This window comes from Bos indicus x Bos taurus, chromosome 13, assembly GCF_003369695.1.
Source record: "Bos indicus x Bos taurus breed Angus x Brahman F1 hybrid chromosome 13, Bos_hybrid_MaternalHap_v2.0, whole genome shotgun sequence".
Lineage (NCBI taxonomy): Eukaryota > Metazoa > Chordata > Mammalia > Artiodactyla > Bovidae > Bos > Bos indicus x Bos taurus.
In genome coordinates this window covers 56,881,181-56,897,990 of record NC_040088.1, presented here as the reverse complement: position 1 = coordinate 56,897,990, position 16,810 = coordinate 56,881,181, and the positions used below count along the sequence as shown (strand labels likewise).

The following is a 16,810-nucleotide window of genomic DNA, read 5'->3' as shown; positions in this document are numbered from 1 at the left end:
TTCCTTTTAGAGATAAATTCAATGAAGTGAGAATTAATTGTGCCCTAATGTTCACAATTTAAAAGATCAGAAGGACAGATGTGTAAAAAAGGGAGTGAAAAACCACACATTAGGTGGACTTGGAGAGAGAAACACGTTGGAGGATCTGAAAACATTTTTAAACATGTTTCCAAAGGTGAATTTTGTTCTTTGTTTATTGTTTTTTCTCTTGTTTGACATTTACTTTGCGGGTTTTCCTGCTTTCCAAAGCTATCTTGCACAGAATCTACTGCCCCCATTACACTAATTGGCAGTGTAAATATTTTAACAAACTCTGTGGGGTTATTTTACCTCAGCTTTAGCCAAATGTATAATTTAACGCTACCAAGACAACATGCTTCACTCAGCATTTGAGGCTTCTCAGCCTTGAGTTAATTACATGACGAAGAATTTTGCCATGTTCTGAAATCAGAAATTGGTTTATAACACAGAAGAGAAGGCTATATCTATGTTTCAGCTTCAGGAGCTCTTGGGGGGGAAAAAAGTACATTGGGATTTTTATTAATGTTGCTAAAATCGAAGGGAACAAAATTCTTCCATAGATGTTCATGTTCTGAATTCTTGACCCATTCATTCATTGTTGTAATTATAGGAAAATGTGATTAGATCACTAATCAGAAAACGTTTACCCTGAACCATCTATGCCTAAAAACCCTGCTGACTTTAAAACTATTCACAATCTGAAAGCAGAGAGTTACGTTTTCTTCAGTGGGAATTTTTAGGACTTCAAGCCTGGGAGACAGCATCTCAAAGAAGCCCAAGAGAACTTCTCTGAGGAGGGGAGGGGTGGAGTCAGTTTGGCAACAAAGAGCAGGTAGTCTGAACATCAAAAGATTACTGTTAATTAAAGGACACCAGATATCCAACATTAAGGAATTTAGCACTTCTCTATGTATGGGAAGATGCAAGAGTCTGGATTCACTGAAATAATCTTTTTGATATGCACCTTACTTATCTGGGGCCAGTTTTCTGTGTTTTCACATCTAGAGTTTCCTCAGGGCTCACTGGAGGGAGTGGCTGCAATCTGATGGCTGCTAGATGGTAGGTATTCTTTCTTTTCTGAGTTCCCTTAGGGCTCACCAGCTCACTATCCTGGTGTCTGTAATTGCTGATGACTGTGACATCCTTTGTTTACTGATATAGCAGAAAATGAACTCTTATTTCATCGTCATTAAAAGACTTAGTAATCTTAGTAACCCATCGCCACCCCCCACCCATCCCTGCCTTGCCATTTAAAAGAGAGAAACCTGTGGACCATTTACTATACGCTTCTGAGAGGGTTACCACACGGGTATGCTGTCAATGTTAGGCGTCTTCCTCCAAAGTGAAAGTGAAAGTTGCTCAGTCGTGTCTGACTGTTTGTGACCCCATGAACTGTATAGTCCATGAAATTCTCCAGGCCAGAATACTGGAGTGGGTAGCTGTTCCCTTCTCCAGGGAATCTTCCCAACCCAGGAATCGAACCCAGGTCTCCCTGCATTACAGGCAGATTCTTTATCAGTTGAGCCACAAGGGAAGCACTGAGGAATACAGCCCATGATTTAACTTACTGTAAAGTTGTGATGGTAAAGCCAAGGTGAAAGTCAGGTAAAAGTTGGAATACCAAGGACAGTGAAAATCTAAAAGAAGGCAACACCATTGTGATTGAGATAAGGCTTCATTTGAGAACTAGTTTCATTGGGCTGCATTATTTATTTATTTATTTATTTATTTATTTATTTATTTAAATGTGGATCATTTCTTTTTTAAGTCTTTTTGAATTTGCCACAACATTACCTCTGCCTTATGCTTTGGCTTTTTTATTTGGTTGCAAGACTTGTGGGATCCAACCCCCTCCCCCCAGCGAATGAAACTGCACCCCCTGGATTAGAAGGCAAAATTCCAACCACTGGACCACCAGGAGAGTCCCTGGGCTGCAGTTCTTGCACAGATATTTCAGGGAGGAGTTTCTAAGACTCACAGTGTCAGAAGTAACATTGACTGAAACCCCCCACACTGGCCAGGCACCATAGATTTGCAAGTTATTTTACAGCAGGAGGTCCTGGTAAGGAACATAGAACTGTTCCAACTGGAAGAATTTGGGAAAGGTCAAAAGGAGATGCCAGGTGTCCTACCACCTCCTAGAATCCTCTCTGGCATCCATCTTGGCTGAGCAATGTGTGCACCACCAGCGAGGACCCTGAGTCAGATTGATTGACCAGGGACAACCTGGAAACTAAGCCCATCACCATAAAACCTGAGACACGTGGCAGAGTAGTCCTCCTGGGCTCTCTTACCCCGCTGCTCTCGGCCCAGACCCCCTTTCTCAATAAAATCTCTTGGTTTGTCAACACATGTGTCTCCTCGGACAATTCACTTCCAAGTGTTAGATAAGAGCTCACTCTGAGGCCCTGGAAGGGGTCCCCCTTCCTGTAACAAAAGCAAGGATGAACCCTGTTCCCTCTCTAGTTTGCTCTCCTGAATCCCTGCACCAGCTGTGCTGGGTTCACTTACACGGTGCTGTTGGCTTACAAGGTGGGGTCAGCTTCCGGCAAGTCCATTCAGTTCCTGCTTTCCTTTGCCCAGCACTGGACAGGTGGCTTAAAACTGGAATCAGAGAGAAGAGGTGGTTTCATTCTTTAATCCCCACCTCCCACTTTTTCCTCTCTAGTTCATGTTTATTAGCCTGCATAGCCTCTTTTGAGAGTAATAAAGACGACATTGTACCCTGAGCCACAGCTCTTTGTATCTTGGTCCTGATTAGAAATAAACTCCCCTAAACCTCTGGCAAGAGAGGAGGAGCATCTCCTGGATAAACTGGGGAAAATACAGGTAAAAATAACAGTAGAGAACATATTGTGAGATGGCAGAAAATGAAAGCAGTAAAAAGAGCTTTTGAGCAGAACAAAGTAACACAGGAAACACAGGGCAAGTAAACTCTGCACTTTCTGGAGCTAAAGTGAACATAAATCTATTCTAAAAGGAGAGCTCTGAACATTCTAAAACAGCTGTAACTGATGCCTAACAATTACATGTTAGACACACTACATGAAATTTAGAATTCATTGTTTCCACCCCAAATCCACATCTCCTTCTGTATTTCTGTTCTGTTTCTGGGACCACAGTTCTCTAGCTAGTAGATGACCAGTATGTGAGTCACCTTGAGGCTAGACTTAATACTTCCTCTTATCTCCAACGCACACCATCCCTCCTGTGGTTTTACTGAAGGCTTCCTAACAGAGGCAGAAATGCTTCTGTTCTTTCACCCTCTAGCAAAACGTAATCAAATGGCTCCGGGATCTCTCAGTTCTTTCCCTAGAGTCTTTTCCCAAACATTTCAATTCTACTCTGCCAAAACAAAACCCTCAATTGGCCAAATTCAATTTTCCTAGAAAATAATTATGCAACCAGTTCTTATCACAAAAACACACTCACGGAGTAGGGGTGGGGAGGAGTGGTGGTGTGCCTGTCCATGCTGATTGGCTTAGACACACTGTTCTATTCTGGTGTTAGTGCCACATTCTTAATTATTATAATTCAATAATGTGTTTCTTTCATTGTTATCAGACAGTAGTCAAACTTTTTGTGGTTTTGAACTCTCCTTTACACTCTGAAAATCACTGAGAATTCCAAAGAGATTTTGTGTTATAGTCACTGAAATATACCATATCAGAAATTAAAACTAAGAAAATAAATATTTGTTTCTAAATTAATTTTAAAACACTAGGAAACTCATTACATGTTAATGTAAATAACATTTTTAATGAAAAATAATTATATTTTCCAAAACAAAGGAAATTTAGTAGGAGAAATAACACTGTTTTACATTCATGTAAATTCCTTTAATGTTTTGTGTGATAGAAGACATTTCTGCTTCTGCATTCAATCTGTTGTGATATCACATATTATGCAACCACTGGAAAACTTCATTGTATATGTGTTTAAGAATGGGAGTAAAAAAGAGTTAAAAACAAGTCTCAATATTGTTTTGAAAACAACTTAAATTCTGTGACCCCTTGAAAGGGTTTCTGGGACCCCAGATGCTCTCAGACTATAGTCTGAGGACTACTAGTCTTAGCTATTCTAGCTTGTAGTTTCTCAGATGAATTTCAGAATATTTTGTCTCAGTTTGGGAGGTATTAATTATGTATTTAAAATTCTGTCTTCTCACTTAAGGATATCCTATGTCTCTTCAATTAATAAAATAATTTATACATGAAATCCTCCAAGGTGATAGTCCTGCATTTTCCTTTCTCAGATCTCCCCCATTTCTCACTTTTTATCATTCCCAGTTATTTTATGGTCTTTGTTGCTATTGTGAACAAGATTCATTTTTCCATTATATTTTAATTGGTCATTGTTGGCCTCTTACAATTTTGTATATGGCCATTTGCTTACTCCCTATTAATTCTTAAGTTAAATAATATATTTGGTATAATATATTCTTTTAAAGAAAGAACTTGAAAACGTGAATCTTTTTTATAGTGTTAGTACTGATACGATATTCTCAATATTCCAAGATACTACATATTAGATGAGATATATGATATTTTGAGAAAAACCCACTGTTTAAGTTTTGGATTTCAAAGATATTTTATGAGGAAGGATCTTGAAAATGCTGAATGCCTTTTTGACATCTACTCAAACGATCATGGCAACCCACTCCAGTACTCTTGCCTGGAAAATCCCATGGACAGAGGAGCCCCTTAGGCTGCAGTCCCTGGGGTCGCTGCGAGTCAGACATGACTGAACGGCTTCGCATTCACTTTTCACTTTCATGCATTGGAGAAGGAAATGGCAACCCACTCCAGTGTTCTGGCCTGGAGAATCCCAGGGACAGGGGAGCCTGGTGGGCTTCCGTCTATGGGGTCGCACAGAGTCGGACACGACTGAAGCGACTTAGCAGCAGCAGTAGCAGCAAATGATCATACTTTTTTCTTAAGACAAATGCATTGATTTAGGACTCTTCTGTCCTGTCTCTTGAGAAACCTGTATGCAGGTCAGGAAGCAACAGTTAGAACTGGACATGGAACAACAGACTGGTTCCAAATAGGAAAAGGAGTACATCAAGGCTGTATATTGTTACCCTGCTTATTTAACTTCTATGCAGAGTACATCATGAGAAACACTGGGCTGGAAGAAGCACAAGCTGGAATCAAGATTGCGGGGAGAAATACCAATAACCTCAGATATGCAGATGACACCACCCTTATGGCAGAAAGTGAAGAGGAACTAAAAAGCCCCTTGATGAAAGTGAAAGAGGAGAGTGAAAAAGTTGACTTTTCAGAAAAATGTTTCTGAAAACATTCAGAAAACTAAGATCATGGCATCTGGTTCCATCACTTCATGGGAAATACATGGGGAAACAGTGGAAACAATGTCAGACTTTATTTTTGGGGGCTCCAAAATCACTGCAGATGGTGACTGCAGCCATGAAATTAAAAGACGCTTACTCCTTGGAAGGAAAGCTATGACCAACCTAGATAGCATATTGAAAAGCAGCGACATTACTTTGCCAACAAAGGTCCATCTAGTCAATGCTATGGTTTTTCCAGTGCTCACGTATGGATGTCAGAGTTGGACTATGAAGAAAGCTGAGTGCCGAAGAATTGATGCTTTTGAACTGTAGTGTTGGAGAAGACTCTTGAGAGTCCCTTGGACTGCAAGGAGATCCAACCAGTCCATTCTGAAGGAGATCAGCCCTGGGATTTCTTTGGAAGGACTGATGCTAAAACTGAAACTCCAGTACTTTGGCCACCTCATGCAAAGAGTTGACTCATTGGAAGAGACTCTGATGCTGGGAGGGATTGGGGGCAAGAGGAGAAGGGGACGACAGAGGATGAGATGGCTGGATGGCATCACTGACTCAATGGGCGTGAGTCTCAATGAACTCTGGGAGTTGGTGATGGACAGGGAGGCCTGGCGTGCTGCGATTCAGGGGGTCGCAAAGAGTCGGACACGACTGAGCAACTGAACTGAATTGAACTGACCTTTTCTAGAATTCTTCTTAGACATCACAAATGATAGACCAATTTAGATTATCAACACAATTAAATGACATTTTGATTGTGGGTCTCACTTTTTGAAGGGGAGGAAGGCATAACCACGCCCAAAATGTCACCTGAGGCTGTTCAGGGAACCTGGTCATACAGGTGTCAGGGATGACCAGTTAGAGGACTGGTGGTTAACGACTTCACTTTGGCAGGTGAAGCGAGCCCCACTTTGGCAGGCCGATGAAGTGAACTGGTATCCGCAGGGATATCTCAGTACCTACTTTACTTCTCACTTTCGGGATCAGAGCCCGCTGGCCTAGAGATGACATCTTGTGCCATGAGCCCCACGGAGTTTGGGGGAAGACACCGCTCATTGCGAGGAGAAATTGCTTCAGGACAGTGGGTCTGTCCGAGGGAGGTGTTCAAGGATCTGGTGGGTCCCCTCCCTTGCCCCCGGGCTACAGACCAGGGAGGCGTGACCTAGTCCCAGGCTTGACCGCCAGACTTGGGCCCTGCGAGGTGCGCGGGGCGGACGGAGCGGCCTCTTTTCCGGCGGGCACCGAGGGCGGCGACGCGCCGGGGTGGGAGGAGGAACAGCACTTGAGAACCTGGAGAGGGGCCGCCCCCTCGAGTGCCCCGCCCCGTGGCCGCTCCCTCTTTAGCGCCCCGCCCCGCCCAGGCGCGCCCCCAACCTGCGCCCCCAAGGGGAGGATGGAGACGCTCGCTTCCGGCCCAGGTAGGGGTCCTGGGCTTCAGCGGCTCGGAGCCCCGGGTCAGGCGGCATCAGTTCCCTGGCTACAGGTGGTGTGGGGTGCGCGCCGGGAATCGGACCGGGAACGCGAGAGGGACTCGCGGGGACCGCGCGCCTAGTCCCGGCGGTTTCGGGGCACCTGAGGCCCGCGCCGCGCTTGGTCCACCCGAGGGACGTCCTGCTCAGGACTGATTTATCTGGAGCAGGTCGGTGAAGCTGGGGTCCATTCCCCGCCAGACGCATCTGTAAAGTTTCCTTTTTAAGGGGAAAGGGCAGACAAGAAAGAACATTGCGGTCGTTACTAAGAAGTAGAGCAATCCTCCCAGCAACGATGTCGTTTCGACTTGTTCACCAACAGCTCTGTTCTGTAATAGTTTCTATTTGAACCTTGCTAGAATTTTTCTGTGAGAAATTAAAAAAAATTAATAATATTTTACTATTATTGGGATGATGGTTGTAAGCTTTGAAATAGACGTTGTAATGGCACTAAAAATATTTTTTTGTTGTTTTAAATTGGAAAACCCCAAGAATCCTCACGGATTTGAGTTTTCTTGGTGATTGAATGGGTTTTCTTAAAGCCTTTTATTTATTTTTTTTTGTATTTCTCATTGATCCAATAACTTCAGAGTTACTTTATGCCTTCATAGGATGTGTGGTGTTCCCTTTTAGTCGCTTAATTAAACCTGAGTAATAAATTACTGTCCTGTTATACTACCTCAGTGTTTCTATGTTTAGCTTCTAAACACTTTTCCCAGATGCTTGATGCTTAAACCTGTAACACTGAGTTTTGTTGTGTGTTACAGACCCAGGAACACAGCTGCAGCCTGGAATTTACTCTTTGTCATGATATCTGAAAGAGTTATTTTCAAGCTTTGCTAAAGGTAGGTGATAAAGTTGACCAGTTTTCTGGATTTGCAGGAGCCTAAGTGCTAAATTTTGACAGATAAATGACAGTGCATGTTATTCATGCCATATTGATTTTTATTACACTGTAAAAGATAATTGTTTTCAAATGGGAAAATTTAGAGATGTATGAGATCTCAAAGATAACTTGTTTTTTATGTGTCTATTCATGTGATATCTAGTGTGTGAAAAATTACTCTCATTTGTCTTAGTCTTTTTTTATTATTGTTGGGAACAAAAAAGTGTACATTAAAAGATTCAATCTGGTGATCTTTAATACCAGACTATATTTGAAGATATTTTGGTCAGTCATACAAGGAGTACCACTGTCCTGCACTTCCTTTTTAAAATTTTCTCTTTACAGCCTAATATTTTTTGTGCAAATATTCTTTGAAAAATAACTTTTGCCTGTCAGATCCAAACTATTTGAAGGTCCATTAGTTACTACTAATAGGGTGATAAATATTTGAAAGTACAAATATACTTTAGACTATATGGTTGCAAATTATGTAAAATTTTGCTGTAAAAATGTTTTATCACTTTAATAATTTCTGCAGTGTCAGTGCTCTAAACTATTTACTCCCCCCCCCCTTTTTTTTTCAAATGAGGGTCTCTTGTTTAGTTTTTTCCCTGGATTGATAATTTGAAAGATTAACTCCATTATCCATTATAGGGACTTCCCTGGTGGTCCAGTGGCTAAGACTGCCCTCCTGGGTTTGATCTCTGGTCAGGTAACTAGATCCCACCTGGCGTAACTAAGTTTCTGTGCCACAAGTGAAGATCCCATGTGCTGCAACTAAGACCTGGTGCAGCCATATAAATAAATAAATTTTTTTTAAAAAAAGTTATCCATTAGAGGGTAAACAGATTTCCATTACACTTTAAAACTAATTCACCGAAGACCCCATACCACTTTAAGGACACACAGGGATTTAGGAACCTCCAATTGGGAAGCATTACTCTTTAGAACTGAAATCATCTACCACTGAACATCAAAGTTCTACCATGGACTTTGTCCTGGTTTGTTTCTTGACTCTGCCATTTACCAGCATTATGACCTTAAAAAGTCTAATCCTCAGTCTTCTTTTCTGAAAATGGGGACACAGTAATAATGCCTTTCTGAAGGGCTTCTCATAAGTGTTAAAGTTAAATGATGTAATACATGTAAAAGTAGAAGCCCAGTGGGTACTTGGCACTGATGAACAATCGGAAAAATGCTTGCCACTGTTATAATCTAGTTTTCCTGATGTCTCAGGGTGATTATACCAGGTGGAGAGGTTCTTGTTGGTTGGTCATTTTTAACAAAGAACACAAAACAAACCTCCTGTAGAAGTTATAGGCTGATAGCCTAAAGGCTGAATTTGATATATTTATTTGGGTCAGCTTTGTATTTTAAAATAATGAATACTTTACAACTATTACCAAATAGTTTAAATTTTGTAAATTTTAAGTGAATTCCCAGAGTCTTTGCTTCTGTTGAAAAACAAGGGGACCAGGCAAGGCAGGGCTTGTGTCTGCCAGACCTGCAGCTGGGATGTAGCTGTGCGTTTTGGGTGGGAAACACTGCCCTCAACTTTGCCACAGTTCCTCTAAACTCCGTGCATTTATTTCATCCACATGTGCTTCACTCACACATTTTACCTCCTTTGTCCCTGCAGACACCTCAGTTTGTGATTTCTTACTCAGAAACTATCCCTTACTAATTGGAACAGGCAGTTGTGTGGCCAAAACTATAACTCACCTTGCATCCTTGACAAAGGAGGCGAGTTGTCCTGTATCACAATTTACAAAGCATCGTTTCCTCATACAGCTCATTTGATACTTAGGTCAACTCTGAGAGTTAGTTCAGACATGCGTGATTATTCCATTTTACAGCTGTCAATGCTGACGTTTATAGGTTTATGCTAAAACTTAAAATAATGTTTTAAGTTTCTAGGAAATGATAGCCTTTCTTTCGGTTCTAGTATGTAAGCACATGCTTTTATCGCAGTAATTACAGAATGAGAAAATGAGTGGTGGAAAGCAGGATACATAGATAGAAGTACATAAGTAGACCTTTTCCCCCTTCTCTGCAAAACATTTTTAAGCAAATTGAAGGGAACAAAACACTAATTATGGTTTATTCAAAGCAGACCATACGTATCACTGGACAAGGTCTGTTTTAACCAAACTTTGTTGCCTGTGTTAGTGAAAAGCTGGAGGGATATGTGACCAGTTCATCTGGTCTGTAGTGAACTGAGACCAGAGGTTTCTGTCAGTTTGTGTTTTAAAGTTCTTTGAGAAAGTAGATAGTTAGAACTTGTCTAGTGCTTCAGCCTGCTGTCTCTGAAAGGTGGTTTTATATGGAAGACTCACTTTTCTGTAGGCTACTTTTAACCAGCAAGGCTTTATGACTTTCATAATCATTCCAGGAGAATATTCTCTACAACAAATTAAAGTCAGGAACAGTGTTGTTCTAAGACTTGTCAGAAGACAGCTGAGGCTGTGGTTGGTGTGAGAGATGAAAAAGAAAGTAGACTGAGTTTAGAGGGGTCAGGAAGGATCTGGAAGACACAGTAAGAATGTGGATTTTGAAGGACTTTTAATGGGAAGATAATGTCCTCTGGCTTATCTGTTGAGATCTCTCTGGGATGCTCTATGGAGACACACATGTTCTGCCCCGCTGGCATTCCAGGATTCCCCTTCCATCACAGGCAGGAGCTACTTTTGAATCTAATGTAAACCATATGCATGCAGTGGAGTTTAAACAGCTTGGCAGAAGGGAGTGTATAAAGGGAAGAGTCTTTCCATAACATTCTGCAGAAAATACACGATGTGTGTTTTGAAAAGTGAGAATCACAGTATTAAAATATTGCTCAATTTTGAGTAAAACCATCTGCTACTTTCTTAGTGTGTTTTATATCATGGGCAAATGGCATTTTCATTGCATTGAGAAATGGTGTTCTCTCCCTATCTTTTGGAAAAGTTAACAGTTAGGTTGATTATTTTTTGTGTTATATGGGAAAAGGAAATGTGCTTATGTTCACTTATGAAGCACTTATCCTTTGAGTTTCTAGCCCCTTCTGCTGATAAATTTGGTCATTACCTCTAAAGTATTAAAAGATACTTAGAGTGATTTTCTGGTACTTAAGAACTTAACATAGTCCCCTTAGTTATTATATGAGTGAAGAATTGAGTTTTAGGAGTTATAGTATGAAAGCACATTAATGCAAACATTCCAAAAAACTAACTTTTATTTTTGTTTTTTTTTCCCCTCTAATATTAGTCTAAGTAGTCTAAATTAGTCCACTTAGTCTAATTTTTAAGTTTTTTGATAAAAATTTATCATTTTATGATCTTTTTAGTCTCTGCTGTAATTTGTTAGTCTTTTCAACCTTAGTATTGCTCATTTGTATCTTCTGTTTTGTTGGTTTTATTGATCAGTCTTAATAGGGGCTTATGTATTAAAAAAATTATCTTTGAAGAACTGTTGTATTTATCATTCTCTAATCTGTCTTATTCTTTTTCTGTAATGTCTTTAATTTCAACTCTTCCTTTTTTCTACAATCTTTGCTTTTATTTTGTAATTACATAATTTTTAGCCTTTCTTCCATTCTAAGATAAAAATTTTAGGCTATATGTTTTCCTTTGTTTACTGCTTTAGCTGTATCCAGTAAATTTTCATGAGAGATATTTTCATTATTATTCAGTTTTAAGTCTATTTTTAAAAAGTCATTGCATTTTTTCTTTGGCCCTTGAACTGTTTAGCAGTTCCTTTTAAAGTATCTGATACTATAGGTTTTTAAAAATTTATCTAGTAGTTGTCTTCTTACTTAATTACATGGCAGTCATGTACGTTCAGGCTTCTCTGGTGGCTCGGACAGTAAAGAATCTGCCAGCAATGCAGGAGACCTGGATTCGATCCCTGGGTCAGGAAGATCCCCTGGAGAAGGGAATGGCTACCCACTATAGTATTCTTACCTGAAGAATTCCATGAACAGAGTAGCCTCCTGGACTATAGTCCATAGGGTTGTAAAGAGTCAGACATGACTGAGCAACTAACACTTTGACTTTCATGTACACTTGGGAAGGTTATTTGTTGTTAGATACAAGATTTCATGTGTATTTCAGGATATCCATTCAGTACAAACAGATGACACAGATGGAGAGAATACGATATTTGTGAATTGGAAGAATCAATACTGTGAAATGACTATACTCCCCAAAGCGATCTATAGATTCAGCGCAATTCTTATCAAATTACCAATGGCATTTTCCACAGAATTAAAACAGAAAGTTTATAATTTGTATGGAAACACAAAAGACACCAAATGGCCACAGCAATCTTGAGAAAGAAAAACAGAGCTGGAGGAATCAGGCTACTTGACTTCAGACTATACTACAGAGCTGTAGAAATCAAGATAGTATGCTACTTGCACAAAACTAAAAATATAGAACAATGGATCAGGATAAAAAAGCCCAGAAATAAACCCACACACCTGTGGTCACCTAACCTATGACAAAGGAGGCAGAAATATACAATGGAGAAAAGATAGTCTCTTCAATAAGTGGTGCTGGGAAAACTGGACAGCTACGTGTAAAACAATGAAATTAGAACACTCCCTGACACCACACACAAAAAGAAGCTCCAAATGGATTAGAGTTGTTTAAATCTTATTTATTCTTAAGAACTTTTCTCTGTACTTGAACCAAAAAAAAAAAAAACACTGACAAACTGTGTTAAAATCTCCCACTAAAATTGTGACTTTTTCCCTTTTTCTTTGTATTTCTTTCAGTTATTTCATGTATTCTAGGCTTCTGTTTTGAGCTTTTATATTTTCTTGGTGAATTAAGTCTTTGATTATTATGTAGTAACCCTCTTTACCTCTAATAAATAATTTTCCTTTGAGTACTTTGTGCCTGATATTAATCTTGTCACATCACTTTCTTTTGTTGAATGGTACACGGTACCATTATTTTATTTACAGTCTATCTCTGTCTATAGTTTATGTGAATCTCTTGCAAACAGCTGTGAGCTACCAGTTTCTGTCTTTTCATGGTAAGTTTGGTCCATTTACAATTATTGTGATTATTGGCATATTCATGTTCCTTTTCACAGGGTATTTTATGCTTTCTGGTTCTTCTTTTTTAAAGGCTTCCTTTATTCTCCTTTCCAGAGTTTTTTGATTGAGTTTGTTAACATCAGTTTTTCTCTTTTAATATTTTGAAAGTTATGCATGATATTTTTAGGGTCTAATGTTTAAGTGTTTGACATGGATATCTTAAAGCCTAAATTTATAATTAATATTTTAACTGCCTCTTTATATGAGGAACTTAAGAACATTTTAAATTCTAGCATTCTACTTTTGATTATTATAGTTCATTTTTGTCTATTATTGTGTCTTACAGTCAGTGTTAGTTTAGATTTACACACATGTGTCACTATGTACTGTTTTGGGTAATTTAGACCTTCCTTGTCATTATCATTGTCATTTTTCAAAGATATCCTTTAGAAGTTCTCTTTCTCAGGGGCCATTGTTGTTAAACTGAATTTTTTGAGGTGAAAAATATCTTTAATTTGCCTTTGACCTTGAAGGATACTTTTGTTTATTTTAGATGGGCAGTTATTTCAGCATTCTGAATATATTATACTATTGTTTTCTATTGAAATATCAGCAGTCATTCTAATTGTTTCCCTCTATATGTGATATATCTTTCCTATATGGTTGGTGTCAAGAGCCTCTCATTGTCTTTGGTGTTCTCTGGATTCATTGCCATGTATCCAACTGTGAATTTTTCAAAGAAATGTACTGAGCTTCCTGAATTTGAGTGTTCATACCTTTTGCCTGTTTGGGAGAACTTTCAGCCATTATCTGTTGATTTTTCTCCATTCTCTCCTCCACAAACTGATTGGATGTGTGCTAGACTGAATCAGTCAGGAAAATAGAATCAATACCAAGTAGTTCAACAGAGGAAATTTAATATGGTGCCATGGTCTGAATATTTGTATTCTCCCCAAATTCATATGTTGAAACCCTAACTGCCAGGGTGGTGGTGTTGGGAGGTGAGGCCTTGGGGCAGTGATTAGGCCAGGAGGACAGAGCCTCATGAAGGAGATTAGCATCTTATTAAAGAGACCCCAGGGGGGTAGCTTGTCCCTTCCACCACATGGGGTTACAGCAGAAACACCGTGCCATCTATAAAGGGGACCCACATCTAGTGCCAAGTCTACCAGCAACACGATCTTGGGCTTCCCAGCCCCGGGAACTGTGAGAAATAAATGCTTGTTGTTTCCAGTCCACCCAGTTTATATTATTTTTGTTCAGGCAGCCTGAACAGACTAAGGTATAGGGGGAATTCGTTATAAATGTTTTAGGATATCTGAAAGCCCAACAGAAGATAATGAGGTAATCTCAGAGTTAGGATCATAATCTTAAAAACTATCATTACTCCTTGTACTGTACAGAAACATCAAGGAAATGGTCTTACCAAAATGCAAATGCTGAGGCCGTCTAGAACCATGGCAGGTCTACCCTACAGAAACAGGGACCTTCAGGGAGATGGAGCCACATGGACATACCACAAAACTAGAGAAAGCAGAGGAGAAAGATCCTCCTCCCATCCAGTCTTCTGCCTGGCACACCCACTGACAGAATCCAACAGCGGAGGACACCAGTGGGACAGGGACTTTGGGGAATACAGTTTTGAGATGTCAACCCCTGAGATTCAGGACACGGAAGGTCACGCACAGATCTGAGAGCAAGCAGACAATTGTGGTCTCCCTTCCATGTCTCTCAGTTTGGGTCTCCTGTTTTTCATTACTTTGTTTCCCTATACTGTGTCCAAAGTAGCATTTTTTCTGTGGTAAAATATGCGTTACATACAATTTACCCTTTAACCACTTAAAAACTATGTTCACTTCAGTGCTACATTCACATCATTGTATAACACTCACCACTATCCATTGCCACAACTTTTTTTTACCTTCTCAAACTGAAACTAGCTGTTAAATAATCTTTCCCATTCCCCTTCCCCAAGCTCCTGCTGCTGCTGCTACCACTGTTGCTAAGTCACTTCAGTCCTGTCCAACTCTGTGTGACCCCATAGACGGCAGCCCACCATCCTTGGGATTCTCCAGGCAAGAACACTGGAGTGGGTTGCCATTTCCTTCTCCAATGCATGAAAGTGAAAAGTGAAAGTGAAGTTGCTCAGTCGTGTCTGACTCTTAGTGACCCCATGGACTGCAGCCTACCAGGCTTCTCTGTCCATGGGATTTTCCAGGCAAGAGTACTGGAGAGGGGTGCTATCGCCTTCTCCACCCAAGCTCCTGGCAACCACAGTTATACTTTCTGTCCCTGAATTTGACTGTTCTGGATACTGTGTGCCAGTCATGGTTTATTATGTTCATTAACATTGCCAGTGAAAAGGCACTATTCCATAAAATGAATGTTTTTCCTGGTTGTATACTTCTATTTGAGGCATTTAATAAGATTTAATTTTTTTTTTGGTTTAACATTTACATTATATGGATGGCATAAACGCTTATTTGCATGAGTCAAGTAGATAGATGTATAAAGTAGTTATCTTGTCACTGATTATGAAATCACTGAATTGGATGATTATTACTGATTACCTCCTACTTGTTTTTTTTGCATTTCGGATCAAAGGCACAAATTTCATAAAGATTAAGTTTTCTAAGAACTATTCCTAAGTGTCTTTTTATGTAGTGATGTAATTTTCAGCAGGCATTCATAGCCATTTACTGAATGATGTCCCCTTAAATATAATGAATATGATCATTATTCTGTTTAGATTTTCAAATTCTCTTTAGCTCCTTCTAATCCTTATTTCTCTCATTCTTTTTTTTTTTTTTTTTGTAAGAATACTGATTCACTCATTCAGCAGCTACATATTTAACATCTACTATATGCCAGACACAGAGTTAGGCATTATAAGGTTTGTAAGTGAACTGAGAGCTAAGGTTTCAGGTGTCAAATTAACAGATAAACAAATAAACATTTGCCCATTTAGCCTGCATTTACTAGTTATCTGCCATGTGTTAGATATTGTTCTGGGAACTGTGGATACAGAGCTAAAAATAATAAAGTCTGTACCTCTGGAGCTTACATTCTGAGGAAGGAATAAAATATGCAGGGGAGATCTTTTTTAAAATGTGATATTTGAGCTGAAATATGATGGATGAGATGGAACAAATGAAAAAGACTGAGGGCAGACAGCAGTTATGGATGATAAATAGAATGAACTCCTTCTGTTTGATGCACATTGGTTTGTGGTTTCTGAGATGGGAAAATTAAAGAGTTTATTGTTGCTTCCATTTTGTCACTTAATTATTAAATGAAGACATCAGCTGGGAAGTTTGGTGGGAGAGGATGGACAGCAACAAGGGAACAATCTGAGGAGAGAGAAATTTGAAGATGGAGATCACTCACCAGAGAGAAGTGAATATCCAAAGCAGGGAAGTGCAGTAAGATTGCTGGACATAATTGAGGGTCTACTTGTAAGTTTTTGATCCTGAATTTAAAGTGAAATGGTTCAGCCCAGTTGTGTGGTGTTCTCCAGCTATAGGCACAGGTGTGAAGAAGATGTAAGGTTTAACTAGGGTTGGTTTTTTTAACCCCAGGGGACTGGTGGTGAAGAAGGAGAGAAGCAAGAATGTTTAGGGCATTTGCAAGGAAGTTATAATAATTCAAACTGCAGAATTTATGCTGTTGTTCTCTGTGCTGTGCTTAGTTGCTTAGTTGTGTCCAACTCTGTGACCCCATGGACTGTAGCCCACCAGACCCCTCTGTCCATGGGGATTCTCCAGGCAAGAATACTGGAATGGGTTGCCATGCCCTCCTCCAGGGAATCTTCCCAACCCAGGGATTGAACCCAGGTTCTCCTGCCTTGTGGGTGGATTCTTTATTGAGCCACCAGGGAAGCCCTGTTTATGCTGGGGAAGGAGAAAATGAAGTGGAAATGAAGACTGAAGAGAGTTGATGGATATAAAGAAAGTGAAGAATCAATGGATTGGTAGATTGGATGAGGTTGAAAGTTGTAGTCAGACAAATGAATTTCATGGGCTGATATTAGTATGTGATATTAACACATTCATTAATAGGCCTGTTTCTATGTATACACATCCAGGAACAACTGCAGTCAACTT

At 39.7% G+C, this 16,810-nt stretch overlaps 1 protein-coding gene across 1 annotated transcript in view; it reads left to right on the top strand.

The window, feature by feature from the left end:
• Window positions 1–6,708: 6,708 nt before the first annotated feature.
• Window positions 6,709–16,810, top strand: part of MYO3A (myosin IIIA) — a 170,083-nt gene continuing 159,981 nt past the window's right edge. Inside the window, exons 1-2 of the mRNA XM_027559932.1 lie at window positions 6,709–6,968; window positions 7,566–7,643. The gene's annotated coding sequence lies outside the window, so the exon portion shown is untranslated. The remainder of the gene's footprint in view (window positions 6,969–7,565; window positions 7,644–16,810) is intronic.